Below are 16,524 nucleotides of genomic sequence, written 5' to 3'. Positions count from 1 at the left end.
TGAGGGAGAAGTGATTATTCTAATAATGATCTTGATGATTTGGACATTTAAAAGGGGAAAACACACAGCACAACTCTTTCTTCTTTCATATGTCATGTCTGGCCACTCTGCCCAAATATTGGAGGATTTGACAGCACCAACCCCTCTAACAGCTTCTACAGACCCTCTGGTTGCATTCACATACAGCCTGCACAAGAAGTATACCCAGTAATTCCTCTAAATGTACATGGTAAGCAATTCAGAGGTATGTTTGATACAGGGGCAGATCTCTCTATTTTATCCACCTGATACTGGCTTCATAATTGGACTCTACAGGAGATTACTATTTCTTGCAAGGAATAGGCAATATACCTTCTTCCTCCATTTAACAGAGTGTTCAAAGGCTGAAAGCCATTATCACTGAAAGAACGATTGCCACATTTCAACCGTTTGTGGCTTCCATGCCCTGAATTTGTGAGGAAAAAATCTACACAATCAATGGCATACTGAGTTCACTATTACTCCTCCTATAAATCTGCCTGCTGTGTCTATAGCTCATTCCAGGGGACTTTCATTTTCTAATCAGGGTCACTGAGGCACAGAACCCATCACAACTCTACATTCATTGGAAGTCTAACCATGCAGTTTGGACTCCCCAGTGGCCACTTAATGAAATAAAGCTAAGGTGCTTACAAATTTAGCAGAGGAACAGCTATATTTGGGACACATAGAATAATATCTCGCTTTTACATTCACCTGATACTGGCTTCATAATTGCACTCTACAGGAGATTCCTTATATCTTGCAAGTAATAGGCAATATAACTTCTTTCTCCATTCAACAGTGTTCAGAGGCTGAAAGCCATTAGCACTGAAGGAAATACCGCCACATTTTAACCTTATGTGGCTCCCATACTCTGAAATCTATGGGGAAAGAATCTACATAATCAATAGCAATAATAATAATAAATAAAATAATAATCAAATATTTTCTGAATAAAATTTTCCTTTCTTTGTATTACCAAAAAATCAGGCAAATGGAGACTATTGATTGACTTCTTAATGTTAATGCTACAGTGCCTTTGGACCTGGACAGTTATTTGTTATAAATCTGCTTCTTTGTAATTTCCTTTATGGCTGCTTACAGTATTCTATCTCTATGGTTTTAATCAATGTGACTAGGACTGCCTAAGTGCAATTTTATTTGTGTCTCTTTTAGTTGATACTCTTTGGCTATCAAGGATGTGCAAGTATTCTTTAGCTCTAGAAATTACTCAAAATTATTTTATTGATTATTGATTCCATATCTTAGTTATTGTACTCATTGTAACAATGAATAATGGTGGGTCCTTTGAAGTCCTGGGGTTTAAACTGACCATTTATAAATAAGATATCAAAAGTAGAATTGCTAGATCATATGGCAGCTTAATTCTTTATTTAAAATAATAATTTATTTAAGCACCATTGTTACAAACATGTTCATAAATAGGTTTCAGCCATAAAATGCACACCACCCTTCACAATGGAAGTTTTTCACCACCAATGTCCCCCATTTTCCTCCTCCCCAATCCCCTGCCTGTATTTGAGACAGGCATTTTATTTCTCTATCATTGTCATGGTAGTTGTTAGTATAGTTATTTCTCTAACTACACTACCACTCTTTGTGGTAAGCTTCATATCATGGGCTGGTCCTTCCAGCACACATCTCTTTTGTCTCTGGGTATTATTACTATTCTGTCTCCCCCACTTAAATCCCATAGATGAGTGAGACTATTCTGTGTTTATCTCTCTCCCTCTGACTTATTTCACTCAACACAATCATTTCCATATCTATCCATGTCTAGGCAAATTTTGTGAGTTTATTTTTTAACAGCTGTATAATATTTCATTATGTATATGTACCACAGTGTTTTTAGCCATTCATTTGTTATCGAGCATCTGGGTTGTTTCCAGACTCTGGCAATTTTAAATAGCACTTCTATGAACACAGAATGCAGAAGGGCATTGTTGTATTGTGCTTTTATGGTCCTAGGGTACATCCCTAGGAGTGATATTGCTGGATTATATGGGAGCTCAGTGTCCAGGTTATTTTTTAATGATTTTATTGTGACCTAATTGAATTACAAATCTTTCACAGTGGCAGTAATATTTAAGGTACATGGTGACAATAAATCAGGGCCATTCCCACCACCAGTGTTTTCTTCCTTTCACCCCCATTCCCAGCATGCATCCCATATCTCTCTTTCTTGCACTCTCCCCTCTGTCTGCTAGTGTTAACTGCTCCACTCTTTGTATAGCTTGTTGTAGATTGGGTATTGATTATGTATACATTGACTTTGGGTTTGATGTTTGAATCTGATCATTTTTTATTTCCACTCAATGTTCATAAGACTGTTTGGTCTTGGTACCTCCCATTTTCTGTTGGAAAAAAACAAACATTAACAAAACTGGGAGGATTCCTTCTAAAGTGTATAAATATTGATTTAAAAGAAGAAAGGGAAGAAATAAAAAAACTAAACTAAAACAAAAACAAAGACAAAAAAATCAGTGTCTACCAAAAAAAAGATAAAAGGCACCCAGCTACTATAATCAACTACCATCATATAATAACCACGAGAAAAAAAGTAAATAAAAAAATTGAAATAAAGAAAAAAAAGAAAAAAAATAGAAAAGAGAAAAAATGTGGCAAGGCTTTACGTTGGTTTTTGTTTGTTTGTTTGTTTGTTTGCATAGGCACAATAAGTATTGGGGGAAGTTAGATGGGGAATTTTCTTGGCCTAAAAGATATAGGGTTTCTTTGCCCTTTTAGCATGCTACTATGGGAACTACTACAGGACTCAAACACATTGATTTTCATACCCCAAGGTCTTTTTATGGTACCAGGAAAGTTTCTGTTCAGTTGTGGATGATACTATCAGACTTCTGTAGCTAGATCAGTGGAATAGGCTTGAGTACTCAGAGAATGTTCCCCAGACATACAATCACCTAATTTTTGATAAAGGAGCAAGAAATCCTAAATGGAGCAAGGAAACCCTCTTCAACAAGTGGTATTGGCACAACTGGATAGCCACTTGCAAAAAATTGAACCCCAGCTAACTATCATGTGTGAAAGTAAAATCCAAATGGATTAAAGACTTCGATATCAGACCTGATACCATAAGGTATGTAGAACAACACGTAGGTAAAACACTCCATGACATTGAGACTAATGGCATCTTTAAGGAGGAAACTGCACTCTCCAAACAAGTGAAAGATTAACAGATGGAAATATATTAAGCTAAGAAGCTTCTGCACCTCTAAGGAAATAGTACCCAGGATACAAGAGACACCCACTGAGTGGGAGAAACTATTCACCCAATTCCCATCAGATAAGGGACTAATACCCAAAATATACAAGGCACTGACAGAACTTTACAAGAAAAAAACTTCTAATCTCATCAACAAATAGGGAGAAGAATTGGACAGATAATTTGACAAAAAAAAGGCAATACAAATGGCTAAAAGGTACATAAAAATGGGGCCGGGCAGTGGCGCTAAAGGTAAGGTGCCTGCCTTGCCTGCGCTAGCCTTAGACGGACCGCGGTTCGATCCCCCGGTGTCCCATATGGTCCCCCAAGCCAGGAGCAACTTCTGAGCACATAGCCAGGAGTAACCCCTGAGCGTTACCGGGTGTGGCCCAAAAACCAAAAAAAAAAAAAAAAAAAAAAAAAAAAAAGGTACATAAAAATATGTTCCACATCACATATTCAGGGAGATGTAAATCAAAACAATCATGAAGTACCATCTCACACTACAGAGATTGGCACAATTACAAGGAATGAGAACAAGCAGTTCTGGCGGGGATGTGGACTAAAAGAAACTCTTATGCACTGCTGGTGGAAATGCCATTTAGTCCAACATTTATGGAAAGCGATATGGAGATTCCTCCAAAAACTAGAAATTGAGTTAACATACGATCCAGCTATACCTCTCCTAGAGATCACCCTAGGAACACAAAAATACAATAAAAAATCCCTTCCTTAGACCTATATTCATTGAAGCACTATTTACCATAGACAGACTCTGGAAACAACCAAGATGCCCTTCAACAGATGAATGTCTAAAGAAAATGTGGTACATATACACAATGGAATATTATGCAGCCATCAGGAGAGATGAAGTCATAAAATTTTCTAAACATGGATGTACATGCAATATATTTTTCTGAGTGAAATAAGTCAGAGGGAGAGAGATAGATGCAGGTTAGTATCCCTCATCTATGAATTTTAAAAAAAATAAAAGACAATTTTTGCAATAATTCTCAGAGACAAAGGAGATGAGGGCTGGAAGGTGCAGCTCATGCATGACATGAAGCTCACCACAAAGAGTGATGAGTTCTGTTAGAGAAATAACTACATTGAGAACTAGCCTAACAATGTGCATGCATGATGAAAGTAGAAAGCCTGTGTAGAGTACAGGCGTGGATGGGGTGAGGAGGAGGGAGATTTGGGACATTGGTGATGGGAATGTTGCACTGGTGAAGAGGGTTGTTCTTTACATGACTGAAATCATACAACTACAATCATATTTGTAATCATGGTGTTTAAATAAAGATAAAAAAGAAAATATTAAAAAATAATTTATTGCTGAATAGCCATTTAACATCATGGACTTTTAAGTAGCCAACAGTAGCTGTGATCTACAGATCAGAAAGCCAAAGTAAAAAAAATGTACCAAATGATCTAGCTGTCCCTACCACTGTATGTCAACACCAGAAAGCTGGAATGTTTCTGCAGAAAACCTTTTATTAACTTGCTTGCCAAAATGAATAGGCAAGTCAGGAAGGAAAATCATCTTCACGTTATTTCCTCTCCCAAGGTTTTCGTAAGCCTTTTGCATAATATGAACCTCATTTAGAAATAGAACTAAAGTGATTTTTAGATTTCCAACCTCACCAATGGAAAGAAGCTTCAAAGGCAGTTTCATCTTTATCTACAATACCTAGTACACTTGATTAATAATTTCAAAGGAATCTTTATGGAGTTACCCTTACATTATATGTGTAGCATGATATTTGCATTAAAATTATGTTTAAATAAGAAAAATGATACTGGTTGTGGTTTTGTTATAGCTGGCCATTGCTACCTTATGAAAAGTTCATTCCAACCCTATTAAGAGTTCTTTTTAAAATTATGAATGGATGTTAGGTCTCGTCAAAAGCTTTCTCTTCAGCAATTAATATGGTAACTGGTGTCACATCTTTCCTTTTATTAGTGTGGTCTATTATTGATTATTAATAGATATGTATATTTTTAATTTTTATTTCGATCACATTGGCTTACATATATTTCACAATAGTACTTAGGTACATATTAATATTGAATCAGGGGAATACCCATCACCAAATTTGTCCTCCCCCATCCCCATTCCCTTCTTGCAACCCATATCCCCCACCATCACCCCCCGGGCTGCTAGAATAGGTGGGCCCCTCTTTGTGTAGCTTACTGTTAGTGATCATATATCTGTTTGGTCCTTGTACTCTCCCTTGTTTCACCCTCTATTTGAGAGGCGGAGCTAGATAATTCAAGTTATGTGGTTTTGTTTGAAGGAAAGAAAAGCAATAGAATGGGGTAAAAAATAAACATATAAAAGAAAAGAAAAATCAAATAAGCTAAAAATGAGCAGAGTCCTTAGAGGCTTTCAACCTCAGTTTGAGAGAGGACATAAAAAAGGTAATTAAAACACCACAGCAATACAGAAAGCAATATCAAATTAAATATCCAGTGAGCACTACAACAATAAAATCAAGCACCACACAATAGTCTCGGTCCTGAAATCAAACTATGCCAGAGTGCAAAAAGAAAGAGAAAGATAAGATAAGATAAAATAAAATGAAATTGGAGACATCAACTTAAATATCTACACCAAAATAAAGAAATCAAAAAACCAATCAATAAATAAATACATATGTGGATAATATGATTATTTTGTGCTTTTATTTTTCTTTTTCCCCCATGCATAGGCACAGTAACTATAAGGGGTTATTATTGAGGGAATTACCTTGGCCTAGGAGATTCAGGGTTTCTCCACCCCTGAAGAATACTGTCATGAAATTAACTATAGACTCCTTGCATGATCATTTACTCTCCCCTCTGTGCTTCTGTGCTGTATGGAAGACTTATGCATGTTTTCATGTGTTTTGTTGGCCATCTTTTGGTCTTCCTCAGAGAAGTGTCTATTCATTTTATCACCCCATTTTTCTATGGCTTTATTTGGTTTTGGGGGACTCAGCTTTCTGAGTGCTTTGCATATTCTGGTTATCAGCCCTTTATCTGACGAGTTGAGTGCAAAAAAATTTTCCCATTCAGTTAACTGTCTTCTTGTTTTAAGTTGGGTTTCCCTCTACATACAGAAGCTTCTTAGTTTGATGTAGTCCATTTGTTTATATTTGATGCTAAAGTCCTTGCCATTGGTGTTCCGTCCTCAATGAATTTTTTAATATATAGGTCTTTGAGTGTTCTGCCTATTTTTTCCTCAATAAAATTTATAGATTCTGATCTAATTACAAGGTCTTTAATCCATTTTGAGTTGACTTTTGTATAAGGAGTGAAGTATGGGTCAATTTTCAGTTTCTTACAGGCGGTTTTCCAGTTGTACCAACACCATTTGTTGAAGAGACTTTCTTTGTCCCATTTCAAGTTCTTGGCTCTATTGTCAAATATTATTTGACTGTATATCTGGGGATTTATGTCTGGAAATTCTGTTCTAACCCACTGGTCTGAAGCTCTGTTTTTGTTCCAGTACCATGCTGTTTTGATCACTATGGCTTTACAGTATAGCTTCAGGTTAGGTAAAGAGATGCCACCTAGCTTCTTGTTTTTCAGTATGTGTTTGGCTATCCTGGGTCTTTTGTGGTTCCAGATGAATTTTATGATTGATTGTTCTAAGTCTTGAAAGAATGATGCCTAGATTTGGGTGGGGATTACATTGAATCTATATGGAAGTTTGGGTAGGATAGTCATTTTGATTATGTTGATTCTGTCTACCAATGAGCATGGGTTGTTCTACCATTTCCTTAGATCCTCTTCAATTTCTTTCCGAAATGTTTTGAAATTTCCCTAGTATAGGTCCTTTACTTCCCTTGTAAAGTTGATTCCTAGGTACTTAATATTTTTTGATACTATTTTAAATGGAATTGTGGTCTTAGTCTCTCTCTTCTCTACTTCATTATTTGTGTATTGACTTTGTAGCCAGCCACTTTGCTGTACTGGTTAATTGTTTCTAGGAGTTTTGCTGTGGACTCTTTAGGGTTTTCAATGTATATCATTATATCATCTGCAAAAAGAGATAGTTTGAGTTCCTCCCTCCCAATTTGGATTCCTTTGATTCCTTTCTCTTGTCAGATTGCTATTGCTAGGACTTCTAAGATTATATTGAATAAGAGTGGAGAGAGTGGACAGCCTTGCCTAGTTCCTGACCTTAGTGGAAATGCTTTCAGTTTTTGACATTAAGGATAATATTGGCTGTGGGCTTTTCATTGATAGCTGTAACTATTTTGAGGAAGGTTCCTTCTAGCCCTACTTTGCTGAGTGTTTTCAGCATGAATGGGTGTTGGATTTTGTCAAACACCTTTTCTGCATTGATTTATATGATCATGTGGTTTTTGTCTTTCTTGTTGTTGATGTGTTGTATGATGTTGATTGAATTGCATATGTTGAACCAACCTTGCATCCCTGGGGTCAAACCCACTTGGTCATGGTGTATAATCTTTTTGATATAGTGCTGAATTCAGTTAGCTAAAATTTTGTTAAGTATTTTTGCATCTATGTTCATTAGTGAGATTGGTCTGTAGTTTTCTTTCTTGGTGGTATCCTTGCTATCTTTGGGAATGAGTGTGATAAAGCTGCATAAAAGGAGTTGGGAAGGATTCCTGTCTTTTCAATCGTTTGAAAGAGCCTATGGATAAATGGTTGTAATTCTTCTCGGAATGTTTGATAGAATTCACCTGTGAAGCCACCTAGACCTGGACTTTTGTTCTTAGGGAGTTTCTTAATTATAGCTTCAATTTCCTCTGAAGTGATAGGCCTGTTTAGGCTTTCTAGATCTTCCTTTTTCAGTCTTGGAAGATTGTATTTTTTGAGGAATTTGTCTATTTCTACTGGGTTCTCTAGCCTGAGTATAGTTGTTCATAATATGACCTTATGCTATTATGTATCTCTCGATGTTCTGTTGTAATCTCTCCCCTTTCATTTATTATCCTACTAATTTAGATATTTTCCCTCTTTTTTGGTGACTTTTGCCAGTGGTTTGTCTATCTTGTTAATTTTTTTTTTTTTTTGAAAAACTAACTCCTGGTCTCATTGATTTTTTTGTATTTTTTTTTTTTTAGTTCCTGTGTTGTTTATTTCTGCTCTGGTTTTTATTATTTCTTGCCTTCTGGTTGTGGTTGGATTTCTTTGTTGCTGTTGTTCCAGTTCCTTAAGGTGATCCTTTAAACTGTTGATTTTGTCGTTTTCCTCCTTCCTGACATAGGCCTGTATTGCTATGAGTTTGCCCCTAATTACTGATTTTGCTGTGTCCCACAAATTTTCACAAGTTGTCTCTTCATCGTCGTTTGTCTCGAGGAATCTTTTTATTTCTTCCTTGAGTTCCTCCTTGATCCAGCTATTGTTGAGCAGCATGTTGTTTAATCTTTAGGTGTTGGACTTACTTCATTGCTTCTTCTCACAGTCAATTTTGACATCTGTTGCATAGTGATCTGGTAGTGTGCTTCTAAAGATCCCTGCATTTGTGGTTTTGTACAAGTTGGATTTATATCCCAGGACATGGTCTATTCTGGAGAAGGTTCCATGAGGGCTTGAGAAGAATGTGTATTCTCTTTTCTGGGGGTGGAGGGCCCTAAATAAGTCTATTAGCCTTGGATGTTCTAATTTTTCATTTAGAACTCTTATTTCTTTGCTATTTTTCTGTCTGCTGCATCTGTCCAGTGGTGATAGTGGAGTATTGAGATCTCCTACTATTATCACATTTCCCTTCATGTGCTTCTTCAGGTTAGCAAGCAATTGCCTCACATATTTTGCTGACTCTACATTAGGTGCATAAATATTTATCAGGGTTAATACCTATTGATCTAGTGTTCCCCTGATTAGTATGTAGTGACCCTCTTTGTCTCTGATTACTTTCTTGAGGTTGAGGGAATTCAGTCTGATATAAGAATGGTTGTACCTGTTCTTTTTTGTTTTCCATTGGCCTGAAAGATTGATTTCTATCTTTTATTCTAAGCCTATGCCTGTCCTATACTTGTAGGTGTTTTTCTTGCAGGCAGCAGAAGTTTGGTTTATGTTTTCTAAATGCAGTTCTCTACTGTGTGTCTTTTAATGGGAGAGTTTAGTCCATGAACATTTAGGGAGATATTGACAGAGAGGGTTGTTGAGTAGTTGTGTTGTGTAGGGTGGTTGTTGTACCAATCGGGGGTGGATTGTGTAGTTCGTCTCTAAGTAGGTCATTTAGAATCGGTTTTGTTTGCACAAATAATACAAGTTTGTTTTTGTTTGAGAATGTTTTTAGGCTACCATCCCATATAAATTACAGTTTTGCTGGGTAATGTACCCTAGGTTGGAAATTTCTTTCAGTCGTTTAAATATTTTATTCCACTGTCTTCTTGCTTAAATTGTTTCAAATTTGGTTCGATTCTTATGTACCTTCCTTTGTATTGGAGGTTTTTTTTTTAAAGGAGTTCATCTTTCTCTTTGTTTTTTTTTCCATTTGGATTACTATATGTCTTGGTGTTGGTTTATTAGGGTCTATTTTATTAGGGACTCTTCACTTCCTGGATTTGCATTGAGTCTCTTTCTACTATTATTTCCCGAACAACTTGTTCTTCCCTTTTTCCTGTTTCCTCCCCTTCTGTATACCTACAATTCTTAGATTATTTATTTTGTCTTTGTTTATTAAGTATTGGGCTTTTCCTTCCAGTGCCTTGCTCTTATTTACTTGTTGGTTATTTGGTCCTTTTTGGTTTGCAGTTTTTCTTCGAGTACTTCTGTAATTCTGCTCGTATGGCTTTTTAAGGTGTCTATTAATTCTTTTAATTCCTTTTGTATGGTGTCTTTTATGTTCTGTAACAGATCTTCTTTAATTTGGCTAATTTGTTCCTCTATGGATTTCTTGTACTTGTTGGCTAGCAATTCTCTCATTTACTTTACCTTTGGCTTGCAATTCCTTTCTCATGGCTGCTTTTAAATCTTCATCTGTTGGATCTGTGTATTTTGGTGGACTTGGGAACTTACTAGGGTTTTTCCTCCATCTCTCCAGCTGTTAGGGTCCTCCTCGGTTTACCCATGTTTCTTTCCATTTATTGGTGTGGCTTGGAGAGCAGTGCCTTCTGATTTCGGCCTGCTTTTGCTCCCTGTAGTGTGGGGCTGGCTCTCTTCTCTGGATTGCAGCTCTGGGTGGGACTGTTGGGTGGCCTGGCTGAGGTTTGGCCACTAGCGTGCCCTCTGGTGGGAGCCTGGTCAGTTGTTCTCCCCTCTTGCTGCCAGCCAGTGCAGTAGAGCTCCTGACCACAATGGTGGAGGGCATTGTTGAGCCTGGATCTCTTGTCCTCCTCCCCTAACTGGAAGTCAGTAGCACTCTGCCCCTCCAGGCCTCTGCCGGAAACCCCTCCCGTCTGTAGTTCCTATCCTAGCCCGTCCCAGCAACACCGGAGACCTTGGAGACGCGGGCAGGGGAGGGATGGGGACAACAGAAGTTCCCCTGCCATCTGCGTACCCAGGAAACCTCAGGGACAGGATCGGGGGAGGGGCGGAGACAACGGGAAGGTCCCCTACCTTGTGCCGACCCAGGAAACCTCAGGAGCACGGTTGGTGGAGGGGCAGATATGTATATTTTAAACCATCCTTGCATCCCTGGAATGTATCCCACTTATCTGGTGTAGGAGTTTCTTGGTATGTTATTTAATTCAATTAGCTAATAAGTGGGCTTTTTTATTTTTGGTTGGTGGACCACACCTGACAGTACTCAGGGGTTACTCCTGGCAGATTCAGATGGCCATATTGGATGCTGGGGATTGAGCCCAGGATGACCACAAGGCAATCACCTCCTCTCTGTGTTATCACTCAGGCCATTAAAAGAATTTTTTGTTAAGGATTTTTGCATCAATATTCATCAGGAAGATTGGTTTGAAATTCTCTTTTCTGGAAAAGTCTCTCTTTGCTTTGTGTATTAGTGTATATAGATAGCATCATTAACAGTATTAGGAAGAATCTTTGTCTTTGATGTTTTGTTATTAGTTCTTAAAACTCAAAATTGAAGGAATTGAAGGACTATATAAGATTAAAAAACAGATAAGGTGAGATTTATCATTATTCTGCCGTTTATAAGTTGGGAAGAATTTCTCACTTACAATGCAGAGAATAGGTCAATTAGGAGGATTAGAAGATATAAAGAAGTTGGAAGTTTCCCTGAGTTCGGAGCTAGAGGTGGAAGTCTGGAAAAGACCAAAGTAGCTCTAAGACCTCACTAACTAGAGAGGCAATAATCTGAGATCTTCAGAGACTGCTCCTTCAGTATTTAACTGACTGCTGATAAGTCTGATACCCGTAAACTAAATGATCCTTACTTTTCTCAAGTTAAAGCTTGCTGTTAGGCATAAACAATAGCTTCGTGTTTGCCATAAGTATGACTGACCTACAAAAAGATGTGTGCAGATACAGATATCTCTTTTCATGTTGTAAATATATCAGATTAGACTCATGGTATAAGTAGATATCCTTTAAGCCAATTCACATGGACAGTAAAAAAATCAGATTTGTATTATTTGAAACATATCTGAGGTGGAGCATCATTAAACAATAGAGCCATATTTAGTATGTTGCGATAAGTCAGTAGCTAATAGAAATCTTCATCCTGCATATGCAAGATTCAGTTACTTACATATACATGTTTTTGTTTTTGTTTTGGGGCCACATCTGGAAGCACTCAGGAGTTACTCCTGGGTCTTCTCTCATAAATAACTCCTAGCAGGTTTGAGGGACTATATGGAATGCCAGGAATTGAACCCGGGTTGGTCTGGTGCAAGGCAAACATCCTCCCACTATGTTATTGCTCTGGTCCCATTATGCACATAAATGTATCAGTATGGATCAAAAACTGAACTTAGACTGTGTGGACAAAATTATTATTTTTCACTGTGGCATTTATTGAAAATCACTTGTTGAGACTTGAAATGATAAAGTTAATACTAACTGCCTCATAGAGTTGCAGGGCTATGGCCTCTGAGCATAACTGGGAGAAAATTGGCCTTTGTCATTTCCCTGGAGTGTTCTTTTCTGTTAGAAATGATGCTAGATAATGCCTCTAAATGTCAGCTACCAAATTTGTGTGAAAGTCATGGAGACACACAGAGACTGTTCTATATGGAGTCGATCTAACTGTTAAAAAAAAACCTACCTTTTCTTCTAGGGGCTATGTATAAACTGTACCACATGCTGTTCATGCCTCATTTCACTTAATAGGGGTTAGAGGTTACATCCAAGGAAAAGGCTTTGCTTCAGAAGTTATTTCTCACATTCTGTCAATTTCTGTCTTGCTCTGATGCCTGGTGCATTTTTCACTTTCATTTATATAACACTTAAAGAACAATGCTATAAATCATTGAAATTCATGTAGCATGTCAATTTTTAATATGTCTACAAATGTCTTAATCACCATTTTCAATCTGCATATTTTGATGTAGATACTTTTTACCCCATTGTATAGGTGAGGAAACCAAGCTTTAGGCTCATTGATTGTGCATCTTGTCTATTTGGGAAAATTCAGTGGCAGAATTCCTATCTTTTATTGCCCTATCTGCTTTTCCCATTCTGCCACTAGATGAAAGTATTGATTTATGAAATACCAGACACAGTTTGGCCCAATTTATCCAGAAGACTATTGAGTACAAAGCTGTACTTGTTAGCAGTTGGAGGATGGAGAGCTATGATGAGATTTAAAAGTGATGATTATAGTTTCTGAATTCTGCAGCCTGTTTGTGCTGACCAGACTCTAACAGTAACACAGAACCTCAGATAGGATTCCTTGCAGTCATCTTCTTAAAGCCTTGTATGGAAATAGTATGAGAGAGAGGACATGAGCAAAATGAAGATACCAGATGTCACCCCTCCCTAAAATACATGCTAATCTTACCTGATGGTCATTCCAGCCCACATCTGGGAGGGGTCTATGGAAGGTAACAAAGGGGTTGCCTGGGGGGTGTGAGAGAGATTCGGCAAGAGAGGCAGGAGGGAAGCCTCAGAAGGAAGATGCAGGAGGTAGAGGGCAGAGACACATTTAGATGCAGGGCAGCTGCAAAGAGGCTGCTTAAAGGGTTAGCTTAATAGGCATGTAAGATACACACATGGTGGCTAGGGTATTATTAATAAAGCTTCATGTCTCCTGACTTCAACTGACTGCTTGTGCATCACTTTCTCCCCGCTACCCTAAACCCACAGACCCGTTGGCTGGAAGGGGTGCAGGCGCCAGGCAAGCCGAGAAAGGCCTCACCACTCCATCCACCATCATCCACCACCATCCTGGACTCTTCTTAATTTAATTAATTCTACACCATCTTCTACAGCTTTGTTCCCAGGCCCTATCATATGAGGTGCATGGTGGGGGTCAGTTTTAGGTTTAAATTTTGTAAAATGCCAAGTCTAGCAAGTGGAGATGTAGATATATTGTCTTGATTGGTGTTAGTGTCTATGTGTCCTGGCCTTTTCTCCTGCCAGACCCAGATTCCCCTTTCATGGTAGTGATGCCATGCTTAGAACTCTCTGTCAATGAAGACAGCAATCATCCCTCCCACACTGTTCTAACTGGATTCTTCCATTTTCACCCTTCTGTTTGTTAGATGTAACACTAAGCCTTTCATTATTTTAGGAGTGAAATTATTCAGTTAAAAATTTTTTTGGAAAATTTTGCAATTTTGACTTGTTAAAACAGAAAAAGTCACACCCCAGTAGGGAAGCCCAATAATGTTACCTCAAAGGCAATAAAGCTTGAAGTCTTAAAAATTACTTTCTAAAACACTTTCATTTTAATTGGCCTCACACCCCAACGCAAACACATCACAGCCATTTAGAACTGGCTGAGAGTGCCATCACAATACATCACATACAATTCTGGGAATTTGGGTCCCTGAGTTCTGTTTAAGGCAATGACTCATTCCCTGCCTTTCGGAGACACTAATCAGATTATCAACTAGTTAAAACTAAGAGTTTGGAGTAACTGTTTTTCATCTGCATTTCCTTTTAAAGTTTTTTTAATTATTATTTTTATTTAAACACCTGGATTACAAATATGATTGTAGTTGGGTTTCAGTCATGTAAAGAACACCACCCTTTACCAGTGCAACATTTCCATCACCAATGTCCCGAATCCACCTCCTCCTTACCATACCCCCGCCTGTACTCTAGACAGGCTTTCTACTTCCCCCATTCATTCACTTTGTTATGATAGTTCTCAATTCACTTTGTTATGATAGTTCTCAATGTAGTTATTTCTCTAACTGCACTCACCATTCTTAGTAGTGAGCTCCATGTTGTGAGCTGGACCTTCCAGCCATTCTCTCTTTTGTCTCTGAGAACTATTGCAAAAATGTCTTTTATTTTTCTTAAAACCCATAGATGAAGGGGGCTATTCTGCATCTATCTCTCTCCCTCTGACTCATTTCACTCAGCATAATAGATTTCGTATACATCCATGTATAGGAAAATTTTATGACTTCATATCTCCTGACTGCTGCATAATATTCCATTGTGCACATGTACCACAGTTTCTTTAGCCACTCATCTGTTGAAGGGCATCTTAGTTGTTTCCAGAGTCTGGCTATTGTAAATAGTGCTGCAATGAATATAGGTGTGAGGAAGGGAATTTTGTATTATATTTTTGTGTTCCTAAGGTATATCCCTGGGAGTTGATATAGCTGGATCGTATGGGAGCTCAATTTCCAGTTTTTGGAGGAATCTCCATATCGCTTTCCATAAAGGTTGGACTAGATGGCATTCCCACCAGCAGTGAATAAGAGTTCCTTTCTCTCCACATCCCCTCCAGCACTGCTTGTTCTCAATCTTTATGATGTGTGCCAATCTCTGTGGTGTGAGATGGTACCTCATAGTTGTTTTGATTTGATCTTCCTGATGATTAGTGATGTGGAGCATTTTTTCATGTGCCTTTGGGCACTTGTATTTTTTCTTTGACAAAGTGTGTTCATTTCTGCTCCCCATAAAGTTTTTTAATTATTTATTTTTGGCTTTGGTGGTCACACCTGGATGTGCTCAATTCTTACTCCTCTTTCTTTGCTGAGAAATCATTCTTTTTTTTTTTGGTTTTTGGGCCACACCCGGCGGTGCTCAGGGGTTACTCCTGGCTGTCTGCTCAGAAATAGTTCCTGGCAGGCACGGGGGACCATATGGGACACCGGGATTTGAACCAACCACCCTTGGTCCTGGATCGGCTGCTTGCAAGGCAAACGCCACTGTGCTATCTCTCCGGGCCCCGAGAAATCATTCTTAATGGGGCTTGTGGATCATATACAGTGCCAAGAATTGAACCTGGGGTTATGCAAAGCAGGTGCCTTACCTACTGTGTTATATCTCTGGTCCCTAATTTCTTACATTTTTGATAGAATAACTTGTTCTAGTGATGCTGGCAGTGCTCAAGCCTGTAATGATCACCAGGACTACACCCAGTAATGCTTTGAGTAAGGGCTGAGGTACCAGGAATTGAACTCAGGGTCATACATATATCAGGTATGTATGTGTTCTACCACTTGAGCTATCTACCAGCTACTTTTTTAACCTTAAAATTAAATAAACCAAAATACTTTGAGAGATTTCCCAAGAGATGCTCAGGGAAATGCAAAGGCCACTCCCAGTTGATTCTCAACTAATTTTTGATAATGTTTCTGAGCATTATTCATGCCATTATGATGGAGTTTTTGATAATGTTTCTGAGCATTATTCATGCCATTATGATGGAGTTTGAGGACTTCTAAGGCTGCATTATTTTGGTGCACAAGGGACCATGTGGTTCTAAGTATCAAATTTGTTTCATCATCATGCAAGACATAATATTTAACTCATGTACTTCTTACTGAGCCCTTAAAATAATTTTAAAAAAGGAACAGTAAATATATATGACCCGACTCATCACTCACTTTAAGAATAATCTATGGGGGGCCGGGCGGTGGCGCTGGAGGTAAGGTGCCTGCCTTGCCTGCGCTAGCCTAGGACGGACCGCGGTTTGATCCCCCGGCGTCCCATATGGTCCCCCAAGAAGCCAGGAGCAACTTCTGAGCGCATAGCCAGGAGTAACCCCTGAGCGTCACAGGGTGTGGCCCAAAAACCAAAAAAAAAAAAAGAATAATCTATGGGAGCCCTGTGGTTCTCTGTCTGATCTGATCCCATGTGACTCCTAAACAGAGAACCATATTTTTGTATTTGAATTTATTCTATCTTGATATTTAATAACTTTATCATAAAAGTATTTATTATGAACATATTTAGTTATGTAGCCTTTTAAATGTTTA

The 16,524-nt window shown here is 38.3% G+C and overlaps 1 protein-coding gene and 1 pseudogene across 1 annotated transcript in view; both read right to left on the bottom strand.

Moving 5' to 3' along the window:
• Positions 1-16,524, bottom strand: part of SNX5 (sorting nexin 5) — a 1,173,556-nt gene that overhangs the window by 999,482 nt on the left and 157,550 nt on the right. The window lies entirely within an intron of this gene.
• Positions 1-16,524, bottom strand: part of LOC126011801 (tubulin alpha-1C chain-like) — a 128,455-nt pseudogene that overhangs the window by 109,959 nt on the left and 1,972 nt on the right.

The sequence above is a fragment of the Suncus etruscus genome, chromosome 6 (genome assembly GCF_024139225.1).
Source record: "Suncus etruscus isolate mSunEtr1 chromosome 6, mSunEtr1.pri.cur, whole genome shotgun sequence".
In the NCBI taxonomy this organism is placed as follows: domain Eukaryota; kingdom Metazoa; phylum Chordata; class Mammalia; order Eulipotyphla; family Soricidae; genus Suncus; species Suncus etruscus.
The sequence above is the reverse complement of the archived record's forward strand: the minus strand, read 5'-3'. Positions and strand labels throughout refer to the sequence as shown.